This window comes from Urocampus carinirostris, chromosome 8 (assembly GCF_059441175.1).
Source record: "Urocampus carinirostris isolate Australia breed hairy pipefish chromosome 8, RoL_Ucar_1.0, whole genome shotgun sequence".
Classification (NCBI taxonomy): domain Eukaryota; kingdom Metazoa; phylum Chordata; class Actinopteri; order Syngnathiformes; family Syngnathidae; genus Urocampus; species Urocampus carinirostris.
Genome location: NC_142356.1, coordinates 18,770,112 through 18,793,085, shown reverse-complemented (window position 1 = coordinate 18,793,085; position 22,974 = coordinate 18,770,112). Strand labels below are relative to the sequence as shown.

The window sequence follows — 22,974 nt, the reverse complement described above, 5'->3', positions numbered from 1 at the left end:
ATTAAAACCACAGCTGACAAATCTCTCAACATGCACAGGAATGTGATTGATGTTGTCAAGCTGTTTGGATTTATTTTCGTTTTGTTTCTGTCGCCTTTTATGTTAGTTTTGCCGGACGTTTCATATTGTGCTAAAATGCTAATTCCCCTTATAGAGATCAAAGCCAGCAGAGAAGCTTACCACGTGTTGTTTTGTGACTCATTCATTTGCAGGTAAATTGTACCTGATGTTATACTCATTATTGTTATTATTTCTATTTTCTCATATATAGAAAAAGGATGATGTTGGTTAAAATTCAGACTAAAGAAATATATGTTGAATTCATTGTAAACGTTAAAAAAACCACTGTACAATCTCATGTTAAAAGTATCTGTCATGTCCTGCACGGTTGTCATGGCACCCAGCTGGCCTCTCCCCTTGACACCGGCTGAGACGCATTGAACTGATTGCTTGTGGAGTACTTAAACGCTCCTTTTGGGACTGCCCGCTGCCAGACCATTGCTTTACCTTGTTGAAGACCTGTTCATGCCTGTTTACTCTGAGTAAGGCCTAGTTTGTAATTTTGATTGCTGTTAAACCTGTTCTGTTTTGTCTTTGGTCCGTTTGTGTGTTGGACAACTTTTATTTCTTAATTTAAGTGACAGATCGTCTACGCATATGAGTTCCGACTTCCTGCTTCCCGGTCCGTTTCCTGACAGTATCTTGTTAAAATGGATGTAAAAATGTATTCTGTATTAAAATGTATTTTATGTAAACTGATAAGAAAGCTCTTTGATATGTTTTGGGCAGTCTACAACGAGCTGCCAACGAGATCAAAGCCAGCAGAGAAGCTTACCATGTGTTGTGACTCATTCATTTGCAGCAACTGTAATAAAAACCTCATCATCCAGTCGAGCATGAATGTGTCAGGCGGGACGGAAGGAAAACTGAGACTTGCACTCGTTTCTTGGTTTTTATTGGAAGGAAGGAATGACAAGGCGTGATTCTTCGATCCATTGTTTGACCGATTGTCGAGGCTTGACAGGCGGGTGAAGGTTTGGCGGGAATGGTCGTGGACAGGCGTTGTCGTCGTGTTGTTGGTCAGGGCTGGAGAAGAAGGACGTCGTCGTGTTCGGAAGAGTGATCAGGAGTCAGCCGGGCAGGGCAGGTCGTAGGCAAATTCGGAAACGGGTCGGCAACGGAGATCAAGTAGAAAAACAGGAGGCAGGCAAAGAGTCGGAGGTACGGGCTTTCTGAGCAGATGGCAACAGGTAGCATAGTACAATCAGACAAGTTGTTTCCGGAAGCTGAGGAGTTAAATGGACAGGGTGCGCCAATCAGCTGTCCTGGCTGTTGGCGCCAAATCATGAGCACAGGTGTTTGTGACAGAATGTGGATCTTTGGTGGGACAGGTACACCGCGGTTACATATATGATATCACGAAACACATGTACAATATAATATGTTAAACTACATAAATCAACACGTTTGAAAAAAAAATTATTTTGTATGGGAAAATACGACAGTTTGTAACGGCATAGAGCCGTGGAGGTTGACAGTTATGCGTTTGTGATGTCATATTTACGCTAAATCGCTATATTTCATTAAGCATTTCCAAATTACGAGCCTCTATAATGCAGCAGTGATGTGGCATGCGTGAGAATTCCAGTCTGACTGAGCTGGCTCAACTTTATAAAGTGCAGCGAGGGAGGAAGGGGGGGGGGGGGGGGGGGGCGGTGAGGAGGACGAAGGGAGGGAGGGGTGAGAAGGAAGAGGGTGGGAGCGTGGGGGTGAAGGGGGGTGAGTGGGGGCGGAGCTGCGGCTGCCTTTGATCTGGCAGCGGCTGGCTCTTTCATCCCTGTAGCCCCCCCCCTCCCTCATTCCCTCCATCCCCTTTTGCCGACCCGCTTCCTCACCCCCCTCCCTTCTCCTGACTCCCCCCTGGACACCCCCCCCCCCCCCCCACACACACACCCTCCTCCCCTTTGTATGACTAAATTTGGTCCAAGTGTGGAGCCAGGCCAACATTTACAGCAGCTGAGAGAGAGGGATAGAAAGAGAGGGGGAGGATAGAGAGAAGGGGAGGATAGAGAGATGGAGAGAAGAGAGAGAGAAAGAGAGAGAGAAAGATCAAAGGCTTGTGGGGTTTTGGAAGGCGCGCGTGGAAAAGAGCTGGGACTGGCGGCATTCCAGAGTATAGCGGTAAGAGAGTGCACACACACATACCCTGACACAGACACTTTTATAAGAGAGTTAATTAGAGCCCAACAACCGAGCATTCGGAAAAAAAATCTTACAATTTCGTCTTGTTTTTAGCAACAGCAGCTACAAAAAAAGTGGAGATACCGCAGGTTGTGCCTCGTTGTCATTTTTTAATCGAATTAGCGGTAGCTGGCGTGTTCATAATGAAACCTCCCCATTTTTCTAAAATCGTGACGTGAAACGTATGATATTACCTGGGTTGGGTAGGGTTACGTGAACTTGATTACTTTCAATTACTTTTGGATTACCCCAATACCAAATATGCTAATAAAAGAAAAAAGAACCTAAATATGAATAAAATGACTAAATTATGTGCAGGCTTGGGGAGTAACGGAACACATGGAACGGAAAAAAATGATGTTGGCAAGCTGTTTGGATTTATTTTCACTTTGTTTCTGTCGCATTTTATGTTAGTTTTGCCGGATATCAAAGAGATCAAAGCCAGGAGAGAAAGCTTACCACGTGTTGTGAGTCATACTTTTATTCATATTTAGTTTCTTTTTTCTTTTATTAGAATATTTTTTATTGGAGTAATCCAAAAGTAATTGAAAGTAATCAAGTTAAAGTAACCCTACCCAACCCTGGATATTACTGTATTTGTTCTAGAAGTGATTTTAAGGTCACTGTTTTTGTAACATACCTGTCAAGCTCCAGGGCTCCATGCCGTCGTATTTTCCCTTACAAAATACAAAATCATCTTACACCATATTTTTTTTCCGAACGTGTTTATTTATGTAGTTTAACATGTTATATTGTACATGTGTTTCTTTATATCATATATATTGTTAATTAACATTTTGTTGTGAGATCCTGAGTTGCTCCTCATGAATGAGGTTTATTATCAAAAAAATTAAGTCGCTTGGACGTTGACTGTAGAAGGAAATAATACATGCAAATATAATTAAGTAGAATAATACATTTTCTTATTCAAATTATGAATACATTTTCTGCATTAAATCATTGTTGGTAATATATGATTAAAGGGATAACAAAAAACCTGTCTTTTTTCATTTTCTTCTTTTACACTTCCTTTTTGGCTTAACTTCTTTATTCGACATAATAATTCGTAATATAACGCATCAAAGCAAGTGAGCCGTTTGAGAGCCGGCTCTCTTTAATGAGTTGAGCCGAAAAAGACGATTCTCTAAAAAGAGACGGACTTCCTTTCACTACACAACTCAAACTCGTTTGAATTGATTGATTTGCCGTTACGTGATAGTCAGTGTATACCGGATAGTACCCATAATTGACAAATTTGCGTTTTTCCGTACAGATTTTCTAGTATGTCGTACACAACTTAAAATGCATAATAAACATATTTTGTACAGCAAAAAGTACAGGTTGACAGGTATTTTGTAATGACCACATTTTCTGCACTATAAGGCGCAACAGATTATAATGCGCACCCCAAAAAGGTATTTTTAGGGTTCTTACACTTTTTTTCATGGCCAAACTCGAGCACTTTTTTGTCACAGTTGCCATGGCGCCCAATCGGCCCCACCTGTCTGGCGCCAGCTGCGGCTCGCTGACAGATTGGCTTTCCATCTATTTAAGCTCAGTGCACCCTCTTTTCCTTTGTCAGTCCGTCAATAAACCTCTGCCCCGCAAGACGTGGGTTTTGACTCAGTCCTGTTTCCTGTGGGCATTTCCTGTCAGGTATTGTTCCCGTTTATTTTTGCCCTTTTTAATATCGGTTTCCAGTTTCGTTCCTTGTCTATTTTTGTCCCATTTATTATTCTCTCCAGTTTTAGTTCCCGTCTAGTTTGCCCTGTTTTATTTCGATATCCTGTTTCATTATCAATCCTGTCTGTCCCGTCCGGTCCGGTATCGACCCCATCCAATATCTACTCGGGCTATTGGTATCGATCTCGTCGGCCTCTGGCTTCCTATCATTTCACGCCAGACTGCTGCCTAACGTGCATGACTCCCCATTTCTCATAAAATGAATGAATGAATGAATGAAAATTTGTATATCGAACATTAAGATAAAAACATAAAATAAAAGAGTCCTGGTCCTGTTCTGGTTCTTGACACTTTTTAAGGACTTTTAAAATACATTTTGCAATCTCTCCAGTACCATTAAAAGAAGAAATCTGGCGATTTACATATGCAATATCTAATTTTGCGTGTGCATTTATTGAGGCATATGTTTTTAAGGTCTTGAGTAAATCGCAAATATATTTGTGGATCTGAACACTACGTGCGTAAATATTTTCAGAAACATCTCTCCCCATGTACGGTTCATTTTCAGTTGCAGGAAGTTCTTCCTATCACAATTTACCACTGGGAAATACTACATTAATATTTTGTCTGTCGGTTTCTTGCTCCAGTCTTCGGTATCCGGTATCGACCCCGTCTGTCTCGTCCTGTCTGGTATCTGGCTCCCGTCTCCAGTATCCGGTATCGATCCTGTATGTCTACTTTTGTCCGGTATCTTGCTCCAGTCTCCAGTATCCGATATCGATCTCGACTGCCTCCTCCTGCCCGGTATCTTGCTCCAGTCTCCAATATCTGGTATCTATCCCGTCGGTCTCATCCTGTCGGTATCTTGCTCCAGTCTTCGGTATCCGGTATCGATCCCGTTTGTCTCAACCTGTCCGGTATCTTGCAACAGTATCCGGTATCGAGCCCGTCTGTCCCGTCCGGTATCTACCCGTGTGTCCTGTATCGATCCCATCTGTTCTGTCACACAAACTAATGCCAGCTGCTGCGAATACGAGGGAAAATGCGATGGCAAAGCGAAGCATCCAGAGAGCAGTGTCATTGTCATTTATAAGCAGACTTGTAAAGAAACATGGCAAAAATGTCAAGCATTAACAAACATTTTACCCAAAATTAAATCTTTGAAAATTTAACATTAAAATTCAAGCATTTTCAAGAATTTCAATTTCATATATAATTGCGCACTGGATTATAAGGCATATTTAATCAATGCTGGTATAAAAGGGTGCAATGATTGATCAGTTAAAAAATGCAACAAAAGTCTAACCTGGATCACGTCAGTAAGAGTGCCGAAATCATACCATTGGACCACTAGTGATACAGATGACACACGAAAAGGCGTTCGTTTTTATCTCATCTTCACACTATTTTTACAGTGCCAGGAATGCAAACGGGGTAAGCAGAAAATCGTACTGATAGATATAAATGCAAAAAAGCACGACAAAGGAAACCACTCATTGGGGTTTCTGATAACAAATTGGACTTTGTGTTTCAGTACATCTTAGTATTTTCTCCATTATCTAACTTTTGTTTCTGGCACCATAAAAACAGCGTTATTGTCACGGTTGCCATGGCGCCCAATTGGCCCCGCCCGTGTGGTGCCAGCTGGGACTCGTTGACAGATTGGCTTCCCTTCTGTTTAAGCTCAGTGCTCTCACTCACCCTTTGTCAGTGCGTCAATGAACCTCTGCCCCGCAAGACGTGGGTTTTGACTCTGTCCGGTTCCCTGCCTGTGTTTCCTGTCCGGTATTGTTCCCGTCTATTTTGTCCTGTTTAATATCAATCTCCAGTTGCGTTCCCGTCTAGTTTGTCCCGTTTAATTTCGATATCCAGTTTTGATTTCACTCCATCTGTCCGGTATCAGCTCGTGTAACTGGTATCGATCTCGTTGGTCTCTTGCTTTCTGTTGTTCCACGCCCGACTTCTGTCTTTCTTTTTTTGCCCAGCGATTGCCGAATCACTGGCGTTTTGTGTTAACGTGCATGACTGCCCCATTTCCCGTCAAAATAAAGCTTGTGTGAGAAACGTCACGCATTTGGGTTCTCATCCTGTTCCGGTTCTCGACAGTGATAATGAGATAAATTATAATGCCTCACATTTCGTCCATATCACTGTTAGTCCAGTGATGGTACTCTCTGCTTCATAAACTCAGTTGGAGTCCTGTTGGACCGGCAATGTTTTGATTGATCTAATGCACTATATTTTGCGCAATTTCAAATTTTTAGGTGCGGAAAATACAGTTCTTAAAAAGGTATTTTGTTTTCAGCAACAAAAAAGGAGGAGATGCTGCAGGTTGTTCCTCCTTGTTGTAATTTTCTAATCGAATTAGCAGCCGTGTTCAGGATTAAACCCGCGCAGACACTGTAATCACCCTGGCATGAAAATGTAATACTACTTCGTTTATTTTAGAAGGTGATTTTACCTTAATATATTTTCTTTCGATTTTTTTCAATTCCTCAGGATCCAGGCCCGCAGGGTTCAGAACTGTAGACAAAGCAGAAATATCGACCCAATTTGATCCATTTCCAAGGGCAGCCATTTTTAACTGATCAGCTAACAAATTTCAAGTGATCAAAGTGCAAGTACAAGGTGAAATGGACGCTCCCTGATATGGACACAAGTCTTGATTCATTGTAGCAACATTATTATTTGTCTTCTTTTTTGGGTGAAATCAGAAAATTTTAATTGCACACCTACGACAGATTCAATGCTTTTTTTGTGTGTGTTTATTATATAGAAGACCAGTTTGATAAACTGTACAAGGATAAAAATGGTAACTCAGATGAATACATTTAGATTTCGTTCAATCATATAATCGGGGGTCTCAAATTTAATTTGAGCAGCTAGGTTTTGTGTGAGGTTGGGCTAAATTGGGTTTTCTACAAGAAAATTTCTTAACTTTTCTCAAATAGCCTTTTGTTACTCGAGCTTTTGTTTTCTCTTTGTGATCGTCATTAAAAAAACAACAACATAAGAATTGGGATCAGTATTATACGAGCATTACTGCAAAGTGTATCTCATATCTGAAAAGCAGGAGGACGTTTTACATGGATAACAACGGCGACCAGATGCTGAAAGTGCCGTATCTGAGTCAGATTAGGAGGCTATTCCGGCTACTGGTAACTATGGAAACCAACACTTTCTGTATCATATAGAGGAGTAAACCCCCTACCCAGAAAAACAGCCTGGCTGTACTTGCTCAAGACACACCACAGGAAGTTCCGCCCTGACGACCCAGTCGGTTAAGGGTTTCATAAACCATAACATATAAATAAATACTCCAACTGCAGATCCCTTTTATTCTGAGATGTTTTGGAAAAAATCGGAAGGGTTTATTGTCCAGTACAGTTTTCACATGTAGTTCAGTTTGAGTTATCTAAATCAAGCAGAATGTTTACATTTAATCTCGAAGATCGTTTATCAATGCTTTGTTGTTAGAGATATCTAAATCAAGCAAAATGTTTACTTTTAATCTCGAAGACCGTTTATCAACGCTTTGTTGTTTTTAGGTAACTTGAAAATGTACTCCAATTGAACTATGAGTCATAAAAAAATCCACTATCTCTAACTGCAGTGCTTTGGCGCCTACGCCATTACTGTTTTTAAATAGCGATGAATTATTTTTTTTTGTACTGGTCCTTAGAATCCATGATGCAGACGCCTGTATACAGACACCACCTTTGTCTGCGGTGTGACAGTGTCGAAGCAACACCAAGAAAAAAACAAAATAAAACAACAATTTGGCGTTGGCGTCAATATTCAAAACCATTCCAATCAAATTTGGATGGGAATAAATACGAGGGAAGGGGGAAAGAAGGAGGTGTGTAAGTACAGAGCGCTGCATTAGCATTTTTTTATACTAATGAGTTCATAAGAGTGACCCCTCTGCATGGCACATGAAAAGGAAGCATTCCTGCTGCGTTGTGACCTCGATTCCCTTTTTTTTACACTACACAGATACTACATTTTGCATGGTATATTAAAGCAAAGTGTATATACCATAGACATGTACACACAAAGGGCATAATTTAGAATCAGCACCATTTGATTACTGGTCTTGCTGTTATATGTTTAGAAACAGTGTGAAAGTTAACATTACATGTAAAAGTCCTTCTAAAGTAATTAGCACATTGTGATAAAGTTAATTATTTTCTGTAATGTACTGATAAACATTAGACTTTCATATATTTTGGATTCATGACATACAACTAAGGTAGTAGTTCAAACCTTTTATTCAGCATTGATTTGGCAAAAATAGTAAAGAAAAAACAAAAATCCCCATATCAAATAATAAGCATATATCATCCGACCAATAAAAAAGTGTTTTTAATCAAACCTTATAATAATTATGCCATGCACTCAATACTTGGTCGGGAATCGTTTTGCAGAAATAACTGCTTCAATGTGGCATAGAGGCAATGAGCCTGTGGCACTGCTGAGGTGTTATAGAGGCCCAGGATGCTTCGATAGGGGCCTTAAACTCATCCACAGTGTTGGGTCTGGAGTGTCTCCTCTTCACATTATCCCAAAAATTCTCTTTGGGGCTCAGGTTAGGAGAGTTGGTAGGTCAATTGAGCACAGTAACACAATGGTCAGTAAACCATTTACCAGTGGTTTTGGCACTGTGAGCAGGTGCCATGTCCTGCTGAAAAACAAAATCTTCATCTCCATTAAGCTTTTCAGCAGATGGAGGCATGCAGTGCTCCAAAATCTCCTGATAGAGAGCTGTATTGACCCTGCCCTTGATAAAACCCAGTGCACCAACACCAGTAGCTGACATGGCGCCCCAGACCATCACTGACTGTAGGTACTTAACACTGGACTTCAGGCATTTTGGCTGAGGGCTGAGGTTTTGGCTTGATTCCTAACCACTTCTCCATTTTTCTTGTGTTCTCTGTGCGTCTACGTTGGAAAATGTTCAGGCAATTTGGCATTTTGTTCTCCTGGAGAACTACAGTCTTCTTCAGACTCTGGCACATTGATTTCCGAAAGTCATGCAAAATTTGCTGTCATCCGAAAAAAGTACTTTTTTCCACCTAGCAACAGTCCAGTGTTGCTTCTCTGTCAGCCGTTACTGCGCTGTTTCTGGTTCAAAAGTGTCTTGACCTGGGGAATGCGGCACCTGTAGCCTATTTCCTGCACACCCTGTGCACTGCGGATGCTTCTACTCAACTCAGTCCACTGCTTCCTAAGGTCTCCCAAGGTCTGGAATCGGCCGTTCTCCACAATTTTCCTCAGGGATCTGATCACCTCTTCTGGTTGTGAATCATTTTCTGCCACACTTTTTTCTTCCCACAGACTTCCCACGGAGGTGCCTTGATACAGCACTCTGGGAACCAACCGCCTTTTCGCTCACAGGTTTCTTTTTATGTCTTGCCCTCTTGCTTGAAGTGGGGTCCAATGGTGGCCTTCGGGACAGCAGTCAGGTCAGCAGTCTTACCCATGATTGCAGTCTTGAGTAATCAACCAGGCTGGGAGAGTCACGACCAGAACGAAAGTAGGACCCAGATGCGTAACGTTAATCACAAGTTAATTCAGATATAGAGGGAAGGCTGCGCCCGCGATCCGGTGCTCGGTGGACGCGGAAGCAAGCCGCTCACAGAATCGGAACGTGTTCCGAATGCGGAAGTGGATCTTCCGGAGTGGGAGATCGTAGAGTAGTAGATGGAAAAACAGGTTGTTAGCCGGGACGGGAGAGCAAAACGTGGTCGGGGTCAAAAAACGGGGCGTAGCCAGAAAAAAGGTAAATCGGGAACGGACGGGTGAAAAAGCGGGACCGACGGGAGTCAGAGTAAAAAATGCTTGTCTTGTGAAAACAGTTTCGCTGACGGGCTGACGAGAGGCGAGTGAAAGGACGGAGCTTAGGTAGGACGGGTAACCAATCAGGAGGGCAGCAGCGGCTGGCGTCACAGGAGCGGGCACAGGTGAAATTAATCAGTCATCATGACAAGGAGTTTTTAACAGCCTCGGGAAACATTTCCAGGTTTGTAGAGTTAACTCAATGACTCAGAAGATTAAGTCGGTAGATCGTTTAGAGCACCTTTACATGCTATACTAATTTTTTGAGATAGGAATTAGGGGTTTTCATGAGCTAAATGCCAAAGTCGATAATATTAAAATATTTCAGTTGGTGTGCAATGTATCTAAAATATATGTATTACACTTTGGAAAATAATGAACTTTATCACAATATGCATTTTTTTAGAACCTGTACATGAATTGTTAGCCAAGAACGTCGTTATATTTTCAAAATAGACTTCAGAGCAAGGGTGTGCAAATTTTGACTCACGAGCCGTATCGGGTTAAAACATTTTTCAAATGGGCTAGGCCGGGAGTAAAAGAAAATGACTGATTGATTTCATTTTTTGTTAACTCTCCGGTCTCCCGAAGTCCAGAATCAAGAGTCTTCTGGTACAAAATGCTGCAGCGAGGCTTTTAACTAGAACAAAAAAGTCCGATCACATCACGCCGATTTTAGCTAACCTACATTGGCTCCCTGTTAGCCTAAGATGTGATTTCAGGGTTCTCTTAGTATTATACAAAATCATACATAGACTTGCTCCCTCATATCTTTCAGATCTGATTTCCCCTTATGTTCCGGTCCGAAGCCTTCGTTCTGAAAGCGCCGGTCTACTGGTGATCCCAAGAGCCAAGAAGTGTTCCGCAAGTTCGAGAGCGTTCTCCATCCGGGCACCGGTGCTCTGGAATGCTCTTCCCCCTGAGATCCGATCTGCAACCTCAGTGGAAATGTTTAAATCTAAGCTTAAAACACACTTCTACTCTATAGCATATGATTAATCTATACTTTTTGTGGACAATATCTCTGTATTATTTGTAATTGCAACATCCTTTGCTGTCTGGTAATCCTGAAAGGGGGATACCACATGTGCCGTCCCATCTCAAGGTTTCTTCAGTTTCTTCATGTTGAGGTTTTTGAGTTTTTCCTTGCCCTCATGTTGGTTCCAGATCAGGGGATGGTGTAATGATAGTCTGAAATAATAGTCTGTGCAATAACCTGTGCAGCCCTTTGAGACTCTTTGTTATTAAGGGCTACACAAATAAAAATGACTTGACTTGACTTAATGCTGATATAAACTTATCATACTCTAAAACTTCAATTTTGTACTTTAATAACTGTATAAACACAAAGCCAACAAGGCAGAGCTGACATACGGTATGCAGAATTTTGGCCTTGATAACGTCTTTTAAAATTGTAGTTTACTGTTGCAAAATTCTCTTTGTGAGAACAACACAGAGTCAACGTTGTGTATTATTCTCTCGTTTTTAGCCTGCTCTATTTTCATATCTGTGATAAACACTTCAAACAAGAAGTCCTGCTAATTGTCTGCAGTTTGGCTCCCCGCTGCTGTTGTTGCGGAGTGTGCTGGTTGTCAGTGAGACGCTGCTACGTCACTTACCGACTTGAGCTCAGAGGTTAATTCCCTCACACGACTTTGTCCCTCCACCTGTTCATCATCCACTTCCACTACCTTGATGTGAAAATTACAGCCCTGCCTCAGAACGGGAAACAAACGTCAAATTAAAATGAGAAAGGCCAGCAATTAAAAGTGTGATGAGACACCATTTTTCAAAAAAAATGTAACATACAACTGCTTGAGGGAGGTCCAACCAGAGGTGAGCGATTATTGTGTTTGGATTGGTAGGCGGCTTCATGAAGGAGAGAAAAGTGTCTTGGGGGTATGGTGCAGGGAGACTGATGTATGATCTGGTGATTTATGACCCCACACTATCATTAAAATGAAACCATCTTGACGGAAATGCTGCCTCATGGAAGGAGACGCCGCAGGCGATAAATACACAAGTCCATTAGCGCTCAGAATATGTTAACATAACAACAATCTTGTGAAAAGTTTCAACCGAACCTCCATGAATGAACCACAAAATCTGTAAAAATATCAGTGTTTAAGAGGTAAAAATTGACTGAGAACGCGGTATTTTAAATTGAAGGCTTTTTTTAATGTACTTGGTTTAGAAAAGCTGTGACTTCTCAGGTGAAAATTGAACAATGATCATCTGAATGCAAAAGTAATGTTGGATTCTGGATTGAAGTACAGTGGAACCTCGGTTCTCGACCATAATCCGTTCCAGAACCCTGTTCGAGAACCGATTTGTTCAATCACCGAAATCATTTTTCCCATTAGCAATAATGTAAATCGATTTAATCCGTTCCAACACCCTGAATGTTTACCATGAATGTTTAACGTAAACATGAAGCTAAACCAGGCTAATCGTACGTTAGCGTTATCGTGATCTTCCGTACGAAAGATTACGCTAACATGAACGTGTAAAAATAAAAAAATTAGGTCGTTTACAAGTCATTTAGCACCACAAGTGGCTAGCGCTTCATGGAAAGGGGGCTGCGTTCCAACACCCTGAATTTTGGGCTCAGTTCCAACACCCTGAATGTTTACCTCGAATCATAAAGCTAACCCAGGCTAATCGTACGTTCGCGTTATCGTAATCTTCTGTACGAAAGATTACGCTAACATGAACGTGTAAAAATAAAGAAAAGGATAAAGAAAAGAATTATGAATAGGATTTCTTACCTTTGTGGTGGTCAGCAGAAGGCGCATGCTGTATTCCCTAACAAGATCGGAAACTTGCACACCTCTTTCATATTTAGCTATTATGTCTTTCTTAAAGGCAATAGTTGTACAAACAACTTTTCTTTTTTCACCTGTCCTGCTTGCACCGACCTTCTTCGGAGGCATAATTAGGGGCTAAAACACTCCGTTCACCGATATTAAAAGCGAAAGCAAAAAGACGCAAGTACGCACGTGATAACAGTTGGTCACGAGGGGTGGGGGCGATCTACACGATCTTCACCCGTACGCCGCTCAGCATCGCACTCTAGCGTACGCACTCAGGCATTACTGGCGTTCGAACTCCAAATTTTTTACCGAACAGCGAAGCAAGAATTTCTCGAAATTTTTGGTCGAACTCCGATTTCTTCGAACTGAGAGGCGTTCGAAAACCGAGGTTCCACTATAGATTGTTTTGTTTACAGTGTGAGATCGTGCTCAACTTGTCTACAGGTTTGGATAAAATGTGTAAGGTTTGTTTTTTTTAGATAAATAGAAAGTCTATGCATGAAAAAAAAACTAAAACGTAATCATGGATCATGCAGATCGACTAGATGCAATTGTACACTAGGGGAGCTTTGATTAGTTTACACAGTAAAGTGTTGAAGTCATGATCTGCATCGGCAATTAACAAAACTCCCAATAACTACGCTAACAAGTTTCATGTTCTAAATGACTGGTTTTGGGGGATGTAATAGATCAAATTCGAACCAGTCTTGATTTTTCTAGGCCAACAAAACAGTAAGAATCTGATCAATTCCTTCAGGAGATCTACTTTTAATATTAGTGAAACCGTCGTTTTGAAAATTCCAGTGATTTGCACCTAAGGGTTCTCAAGACTTATTGTGAGTCTACCTATGACTGCCATTACTATTCAAACTGTCTTTATTGTCATTGATAACAACATAGTAAACCTTTTTTAACAACAGGATTACAGCTGACACTCTAGGATAAACACATAACCAGCTCAGTAGCCTAGATGGTAAGGCGCCCGCTTTGAGACTGGGAGGTCGGTGGTTCGCGCCCCGGCCGAGTCATTCCTAAGACTTAAAAAGTGGTCGGCGGCGCCCTCTGTTGGCTGCGGCTGCATCGGCTCGCTACAACGAGTCAGGTGCAATCGACATTTCGTTCTGTGTACAATGTTACACAGAATGACAATACAAGGAAATTATTATTATTATTATTATAATAAAGACTTAAAAGAAGATAAAACGATTGTCGGGATAAATTGGCAAACAGATTTACAGGACTGGCCTAAGTTGTGAGTGCATTAGAACAATAGTGCTATCAAAAAGGAGCAGCAACATAATTCAAAAATAAGATATGAAAACCAATTTTTCCAATTATAGACAAGATGTATAATTTGCAGTCTTGTGAGCTTGTTTAAGGTGGGGAAGAAACTGTATCTGAGCCTGTCCGTACTTGTCCGTACGTATTTTTTTGACCTTTTCAGATATTTTTGTAGGAGACTTAAGATGCAGAAATGAAACCGTTTTTAAGTAGATTGTGTTTTAGTAAGTTTGGGCCTGAAACGTTGCGATATGGCATCTTTGGGCTTTGAGACAAGCAGGATTTGTGTACCTGTATTCACTTTGAACAAATATGATGAAAAACTGTGTGTTTATTTGCAGTATAATGTATAACATGAATATTAACATCATGTCTTTATTTATGAATGAGTCATTTTTTAGTCAAAAAAACATTTTAAAAAAGTGGAAAACTTTTTTTTAGTCCCCTTGTTCGGCCATGTTCTGGCCTCTTCTCTGCTACTTTATTTCAAGTGATAGTTTCCTAAAACAGTTATTTTCCTCTGTGAGGCAAAGGCGAATATTGCATTTGCTACACTGCAGGCTGGTGTACCCCTTTGAAATGCCTGCAGCGTCCTTTATTTGTTTTCAGTGGGAAATGTGCCATCAGGTCCTCGCGGGCATCCAATAGAAGGTGTCCACATGACTTGTTGGTTTGTGTCCCTCTCCCATCACCAGAGGATGGCCGACCTCTCCTTGTCATACTGTTCACCTAATCAGAACAGCAACAATCAATATACAGATAAAAATACAGAATGATACAAGTCAGAAATATTACAAACCAACAAATATAAAGAAATACAAAGAACAAAAATGCATTCTCATCACTCTCATCACTGTCTAGTCTCATCTCTAAATCAATGCCACCATCTTGGATGGCGGAAATCCAATCAAGCACACTGTAACGATGACCTCTCTCTGCTAGTGGCGTTTTGACACTGAAGCAGTAAAACATTAATCAACATACCAATCCTATTTGCAGACCCCACATTCCAACAGTTGCATACATCTTTTCCACCCAAACAATTCAAATCGCGTCTCAAAAGCATTCTACTCGTCGAACCATTCTATTCTCTACTTTGCTCATTTGTGCATTTTGTCTACGACAAAGGCTCAAGTAACATTTGATGGATGTATTTCAAGGAAACTAAATCTGTACATGCTCTAGACATTTTAATAATAACAAAAACAAATATTTAAGAATTTTCACTTACCTGAATATGACAAATCTAGTCCAATGATTCAAAGGCCAGTTGAGGTTCAGATGTTTTGCAGGGTCTGTGACTTCAGGGCCAGAGGTCTTGACTTATAAACACAACCACTGTCCAATGACAATCTGGGCAGGTACAACAGGATCCATTTAAAATGCAAATTTGATTTTAAGGGAAAAAAACATTGAGATGTTTGGGGGGTGGTAACTGTTATGTTGCCATATGGCAACGCAGGGCCTTACAAGGTTTTAGGACCTGAAGCGTCTACCAAAAGGTAGCAGTTCAAAGAGATGGTGGCCAGGGTGACAGTAGCAGAGGTAAGAGTTCATGCCCAAGCCCGTCCTGAATTTCGGGCCAGGTCGGGCCTAAAAAGTCAATCCTTACGTTCGGGTCGGGCCGGGCTTCTCTCTTAATGTTCTTCTTTCTCATTCCGCCTCTTTCTCCCACAAATAAAACATGAAATTTGGGGTTTGCTACGGTCTCGGTCCTGCATATCGAGGTTAATCAGTCTTGCTTGGGCTGGTTTGAGTTTTAATACTCGTTGGCCAAGGACAGGCTGGATTTTATTTTTAGGCCCGATCTACCCTCTGGAGCAGTCCTTTAGGTTTTTGGCTCTTCTGCGGAGAGCCTGTACTTCAGAAGTCTACCAAAAAGCCTGAACAAATTATGTTTGGTTTTGCCAAAGAATAACAATGATGTAGGAGAAGGTGTAGACCGTAATCGAGCCATGCAAAGCGGCACAACACGCTTTGTTTATTGAGGCCCGGCATAAATAAGGCCCGGCCCGCTTCTCCACTGTGCGCTGTTTGTGTTGCTTTGTTCAGTTTTGAAAAGGAAACGGCCTAGTCTTGCAAGCACACAGGCAGGACGCTCGTTTTATCCCACTGTGTTAGTGGGGAATGCGCGGCGTGTTTCGTCAGAGCTTGCCGTGCAGGGATCATGGGTCAGCGCTGACCCTCCTCAATCCCACTCTCTCATTCAGTTTCTAATCGTGCACGCGCTGCACTTGGCTGACCCTGCTCCCGAGGCTATACCCGCTGGAGATCAAACACACAGCGGCGCTACCTCTGGCCTGCTCTTATCAGCCTTGTTGTCCCATCACATCAACACGCGGAGCTAGAACAGTAAACATCAGCCGGCCTGCTTTAAATCTCAGCGGACAGGATTGTGTGTTTGCGTTCGTGTGGAGGGTTATCAGTTCCTTTTCAGATAGAAAGCAATGTTACGTATGGATGTGGGATCACATTACGTGGTTATTTGAATTCCTTACCAGAAAAACAAGTATTTGTCATCATGATCCAGAGGTTTGAGGGTTTTGACCTCGTGTTCAACTCAGGCCTTTGTTCTGACGTGTAAGTGGTTGTTTGTCCGAACGCGTAATTGACTGGAAGGCAGTCCAGGGTAGAATCTGCCTGTTGCCAAAAGTCAGCTTGCAGGGGCTACCACTCAATGAGGACAAACACTGAAGAAAACGGATAGATGGATTTACTGTAATTGACAAATAAGTATGTTAGCAAACTGTTGCAAACATTAAAGGGACATTGTGTTTTATCTAGCTCCTCCTAGTGGTACATTTTTTTCTACATTATTTAAAAAACAAAAATTTTTTGAATAATAAACAATAATACATGAATTTAACATGCATTTTCTAAAATATTCGTTGATTGAGAAGTTTTTATTCATTTTAAATTAAATGTGGCTCTGCCCTGCAACTGGCTGGCAACCAGTTCAGGGTGCCCCCTGCCCACTGCCCGAAGATAGCTAGGATGGGCTTTGGCACCCCCTGCAGCCCTGAGGATAAGCGGTGCAGAGAATGGATGGATGGATAGATGGATAAATGAGGCTCACCTAGAGACGTTAACCTACTGATTTGTATTTCTATTTATATTACTGATTTTATACATATAAATATATGTATACACATATTCATGCTTTTTGTCACGAGAGCGTGGTGACATGGAAGGTGACCGGACCAGAACGAAGGCATGAAGGGAGAACTCAAATGCGTTGACGATCCATAAGTTTTATTTTACAAATAAAAGTCGCCCAATACTCCGGGGCAAAACAGAACAACACAGAGTTCCTCCGGCACGAACTCAACAGGACAAGGCATAACAGACTAAAACAGGACAAGGCATAACAGACTAAACAGGACAAGGCATAACAGACCGGGATTGTGAAGAATGAGTAGTAATGAACCCGCAACCGCAGAGCCCACCATGCAGCCTTAAATACAGACCCACCATTAGTGGAACTGCTTTCAGCTGTTGCCCAGGGGGCGGGGCAGACTGGTCACCAAGGCGACCGTGACAGAGCCCCCCTCTTAAGGGACAGCTCCCGAGGTCCCAAAAAAGAAAAAATTACAACCTCACGCCCCGGAATGGTTCGACGCTCACGATTGGGGTAACCCCGCTCCCTCCTCCGAACACGCAGGAACGGGGAGAGGCAGGCGCCATCTGCGTCGGGCGGATCGGAATCGGCGCTCGGCAGGGGGGGGTCCGGCGGGCAAGCTGGACAGGGGATAACCGACAGGCAAAATCAGAGCAGAATCAGAACAGGTAGACAGGACAGGCAAAATCAGAACAGGTAAACAGGACAGGCCTCTACAGAAGAGTCGCACTCAGGTCAGGCCTCTGCAGAAGAGTCGCACTCAGGTCAGGCCTCTGCAGAAGAGTCGCACTCAGGTCAGGCCTCTGCAGAAGAGTCGCACTCAGGTCAGGCCTCTGCAGAAGAGTCGCACTCAGGTCAGGCCTCTGCAGAAGAGTCGCACTCAGGTCGGGCCGATGCAGAAGAGTCGCACTCAGGTCAGGCCGATGCAGAAGAGTCGCACTCAGGGGGTTCAGATGCAGAAGAGTCGCACTCAGGGGGGGATCAGATGCAGAAGAGTCAGACTCAGGGAGGGGATCAGATGCAGAAGAGTCAGACTCAGGGGGGATCAGATTCAGAAGAGACAAGACAGGACAGGAAAGACTGAACAAAATCAGTACAGGGAGACTCAAGGCAGGCATAGGAGTCGAACAGGCAGGCATGGGAGCCGAACAGGCAGGCATGGGAGCCGAACAGGCAGGCATGGGAGCCGAACAGGCAGGCATGGGAGCCGAACAGGCAGGCTTGGGAGTCGAACAGGCAGGCTTGGGAGTCGAACAGGCAGGCTTGGGAGTCGGAGTCGGCCCGACGGGCAGCGGAGTCGGATTCGGACATGCACGCAGGGGAGAGGGAATAGCAGGCAATCGGCACGGGAGTCGGGCAGGCAGGCGTCAATTCTTCCTGGGATCCCATTCGAGGCACAGCAAGGGCCACGACGGGCGGGGCCATGGTTCGAACGGGCAGGGAAGGCCAACTCAGTAGGCGCCTGCCAAACTGCGCTCTCCAGCTCTCCCCAAGTCGCGCTGGGATCGTTCGCTGAGTTCAATTGTTGGCGGGTTCATTCTGTCACGAGAGCGTGGTGACGTGGAAGGTGACCGGACCAGAACGAAGGCAGGAGGCATGAAGGGAGAACTCAAATGCGTTGACGATCCATAAGTTTTATTTTACAAATAAAAGTCGCCCAATACTCCGGGGCAAAACAGAACAACACAGAGTTCCTCCGGCACGAACTCAACAGGACAAGGCATAACAGACTAAAACAGGACAAGGCATAACAGACTAAAACAGGACAAGGCATAACAGACTAAACAGGACAAGGCATAACAGACCGGGATTGTGAAGAATGAGTAGTAATGAACCCGCAACCGCAGAGCCCACCATGCAGCCTTAAATACAGACCCACCATTAGTGGAACTGCTTTCAGCTGTTGCCCAGGGGGCGGGGCAGACTGGTTACCAAGGCGACCGTGACACTTTTGGCCTATGTGATCCTGCGTTTAAGTTTATTTATTGCGATAACAGGATATTTGCAGTTTTATTTTATTTGACATGCATAAATAGAATATTGTAAGACTTTTTCAGGATGTCAGTATTTGTAATGGTTGCCAATCCCAGTATTGACTGCTTTTATGAGACCATCAACAATCTTGAAAGGAATATGAAATTAACATTAAATAAATGCAACGTAAATTTAAAAAACAGGTTGCGATTTAAAGGTTTTTCTTTAAAAATCTCATATTTTGTAGAGGCAATGATGTATATACAAATTTTACTGTCATATGGTATCGGTGTCAATTAGATCCCAGGATTTGGGTATTATATGTGGTATGAGTAGTAATCACTACTTAAGATTCGGTATCGTACTGAGCAGGAAAAATTTCGGTATTGAACTTCCCATAACTGTAATTTTCATCAGCAACTGCTAAAAAAAACACACTGTACTGTTCTTGTGTGTTCCTCTCTGAATATGATTTTGTTTGTAACTGTTGTAAAACTAAAGTTACTCAAACACTTTGGGAAAAACTTCATGTATGTTTTGACATAGTTGGCCAGAAAAGAGGATTCCGATTCTGATGAAATCCCAAAGGAAGTCCATTGACGCCAAGCCCTTCTGGCCTAGTCTCGGCTGCCACATGCTCCACAGAGTTTGGGCACAAATGGCCCTGCTAGCGTGTCCTTTAGCACCAGTCCATCTTGAAGACATGTGACAACAGTGGAATTTTCTGTAAATATTCACCCCCACACCAAACGCCCTCGTGTTTGAATAAAATATACTCTTCAGTTTTGGTGCCCTTCCAAGCCTGTTGCTTTTCTTTCCCTTTTCCGCCCACTGCTTGTTTGTGACGTCCACCGCTGTTAATATCTTACGCCTTATTTTGGTTTGACGGCTCCCATGGAGTTGTTTTAGCGTTGATGCTCACAAACACGGCGCTCCTGGGGGAAACTTTCTGTTTTCATCTACGTCCTATTACCTTATGATTTTTCCGCAATTACCAAATTGTCCTGAGGTCACCTTCTTCCTGGGTAGCTGTGGCAGAAACCGGACTTTCATTTGAAAGACTGAAGCAGATGGTGTTTATTGACTTACAAGTGTGAGTAATGGGCTTGTATTGAAAGGCTTTAATTTGAGACGATTTGTACAAATGTTTGTGCAAAAGACATGTCTGTTTATTGGATGGTCATCACAGCGTCTGACTCTAAGTTGTTTAAGGTTTGAAATACGTGTAACATATAAATGGTTGTTTGTTTCAATGAACCCTGCAAATTGGCTGACCACCAATCCAAGGTGTATCCAGCAATATATCCAATTTATCTATGGTAGTATATTAAAAATAACGGATTATTTACGTGTACTGTACAACTTTTGGTGACTTTGGTTTGTTAAAGGCAATGATATATTTTCAAATGTAGAGTTTGGCAGAATTTAGAAGATTTGTATTATTTTTCTAAGTCATCTGAAGTTCGACGTGGCTTTTTTGGGAAAATTACACTCTTGCTTTTGGTAAGGTCAAAAGTAGGGAAGAACAAGTACCGATACCTGATACAGACGCTCCCCTACTCACGAACATTCGAGTTACGAAAAACGGTAGATAAGAACATTTTTTTCGGGATGTTGAAAAATATCCGGACATTGCCGTAAGTTAGATTTTGTATCGTGTGCACCTTTTTCCGCGTACAGGACATTACTGTAGTGCTTCTTTCTGCCGCTACTGGCGTGTGGTGCTGTGAGAGCTCACCCAGCATCCACCCCGAAGAAGAAATCCAGCTTCCTCTTCCTAGTTCGTGTATGAACATACTACACTGTATCTCCAGCGCACTAAGAACTTTGACATTTTTATTGTTTAATTTCTTGTCCATCCATTTGATGTGGTTGGTGTAAAGTGTAAAGAAGAGGCGAGCTGTTTCATTTGAAATTAAACTGGAATAAGAAAGATTGATGCGGTTGAAAAAAATTGTTGGATTGCTTTTTTTCGGCCACCATGGAAGAAGAAGTAGCCTAATTCTTCAAGCCCATCTTCCAAAAGTAAGTTAAACCTAACATTATTTATCTTTATAGAGGATATTATTCTATGAAATGTTTATTTTTTACTAAAAAACAATACAGGTTACTTATACAAGCCTTAAACATACTTTAAACATACAAAATTGTCACGGTTGCCATGGCGCCCAATTGGCCCCGCAGGTGTGGCGTCAGCTGCGGCTTGTTGACGGATTGGCTTCCCTTCTATTTAAGCTCAATGCTCTCACTCACCCTTTGTTAGTCTGTCAACAAACCTCTGCCCCGCAAGACATGGGTTTTAACTCTGTCCGGATCCCTACCTGTGTTTCCTGTCCGGTATTGTTCCTGTCTATTTTGACCTCTTTTGATTTCGATCTCCAATTTTGTTCCCATCTAGTTTGTCCTGTGTCATTTCGATATCCAGTTTTGATATCAATCCTCTCTGTCCCGTCCTGTCCGGTATCGCTCCATCCGTCTGATATCAGCTTCCTTTGCTTTTGTGTGTGCAGCGTACCCAAGGTACGCATATTAATACTTCTAAAGATATTTCTAGGTCCATATAATGTTATCAAAAGTTCATGTTTTCATGTCTGAATAGCAATCAGATAAAATGAATTACGTACAATCTAGTGAGATATTAAAAAATTCAAATATTATAGTTTAAGATGTGATTTTACGGTTCTGTTGGTAGTATACAATATCATGCATGGACTTGCTCCCTCATATCTTTCAGATTTAATTCCCCCCTATGCTCTGAAAATGCTGGTCTACTAGTGATCCCAAGAGCCAAGAAGAGAACCGCAGGTTCGAGAGCGTTCTCCATTCGGGACCCGGTTTTGTGGAATGCTCTTCCCCCTGAGATTTGATGTGCAACCTCAGTGGAACTGTTTATATTCTATAGTTTATTAATGACCTACATTTCATGTTGAAAATATCTGTGTATTATTTGCAACATCAGTTGCAGCCTCGTCATCCCGGAAGGGGGGTTACCTCATGTTTGGTCCCTTCTCAAAGTTTCTTCTTTTTCCTCATGTTGAGGTTTTTGAGATCTTCCTTACCCTCATGTAGGTTTTAGATCAGGGGATGGTGTAATACTAGTCAGTGGTTTGCAATAATCTGTGGTCTGTGCAGCCCTTTGAGTCACCTTGTGGGTTACAAATAAACATGACTTGACTTTTTCCCCAAAACATTAAAGAAAATGTAAGAAAATAGCAAATGCAAGCACATACATCTTCAATATACATTCATATTTATTTCATGTTTACCTGTCAAAACTGATTGAATGTTAACAAGCTTACTGGTCCCACAAAGCCCGAACAGACCACGTGATTGATTCTGAAACGACACTCCTGGAAAAAAAAGACAAGGTCCCAACCGTATGCACGGTGTCTCTCTCATTTTGAGCAGATGACACTTTCTTAGCATACATTACACATGCATATCATCTCCCCTAATCACACTATTTGTGACGGTTGATTGCGGTGTTGCTTAAGACGGGGGGTTCCTTTGTGCCGGAGCTAATGACGTCCCTTTGTGACGGGGCCCGGGCGCGAGGGCTGAGGACACCGCTATAGACTCGACAAGAGCTGTTGTGCACGGGTCTTAGTCTGACTGGCAGCTGCGATAATCCGCCCTTTGTATCTTGCGCAGGGCCCCACTGAGATCCCCTGACGGGTACCGACGTTCCCGACTCCGGCAGACAGCCCAGATGGGCCGGGTGAGACGAAGGCGGAGGGAGAAGGACGGTTCCGAAGATCCACCAGAAGCTCAAGTATCGAGATAGGAACAATAAGGCCTGAAGAAATTCAAATGGGATGTACTGTCCTAGTCGGCCAGTAGTATGCAATATAAACATGTCCGACGTGTCATTTTTGTTTCAAAGTACAAAAAAAAGCTTCATTGCATGCCTGATTGTGCCTAATTAATACACATGTGATCAGCTTATAGGGGGTTTCCCAGTTCCGTATCCTTGAAGTCCTGCGGGTGTCCATCCTTAAAACACACCCGATTCTCAAGATTAAGATC

General features: G+C 42.5%; 1 long non-coding RNA gene across 1 annotated transcript; it reads left to right on the top strand.

The window, feature by feature from the left end:
- The first annotated feature begins 2,040 nt into the window (after positions 1 to 2,040).
- Positions 2,041 to 22,860, top strand: LOC148360982 (uncharacterized). Its single transcript, XR_015851214.1, has 2 exons — positions 2,041 to 2,181; positions 22,600 to 22,860. It is a non-coding gene; the product is annotated as an uncharacterized LOC148360982 (long non-coding RNA).
- The last annotated feature ends 114 nt before the right edge of the window (positions 22,861 to 22,974 follow it).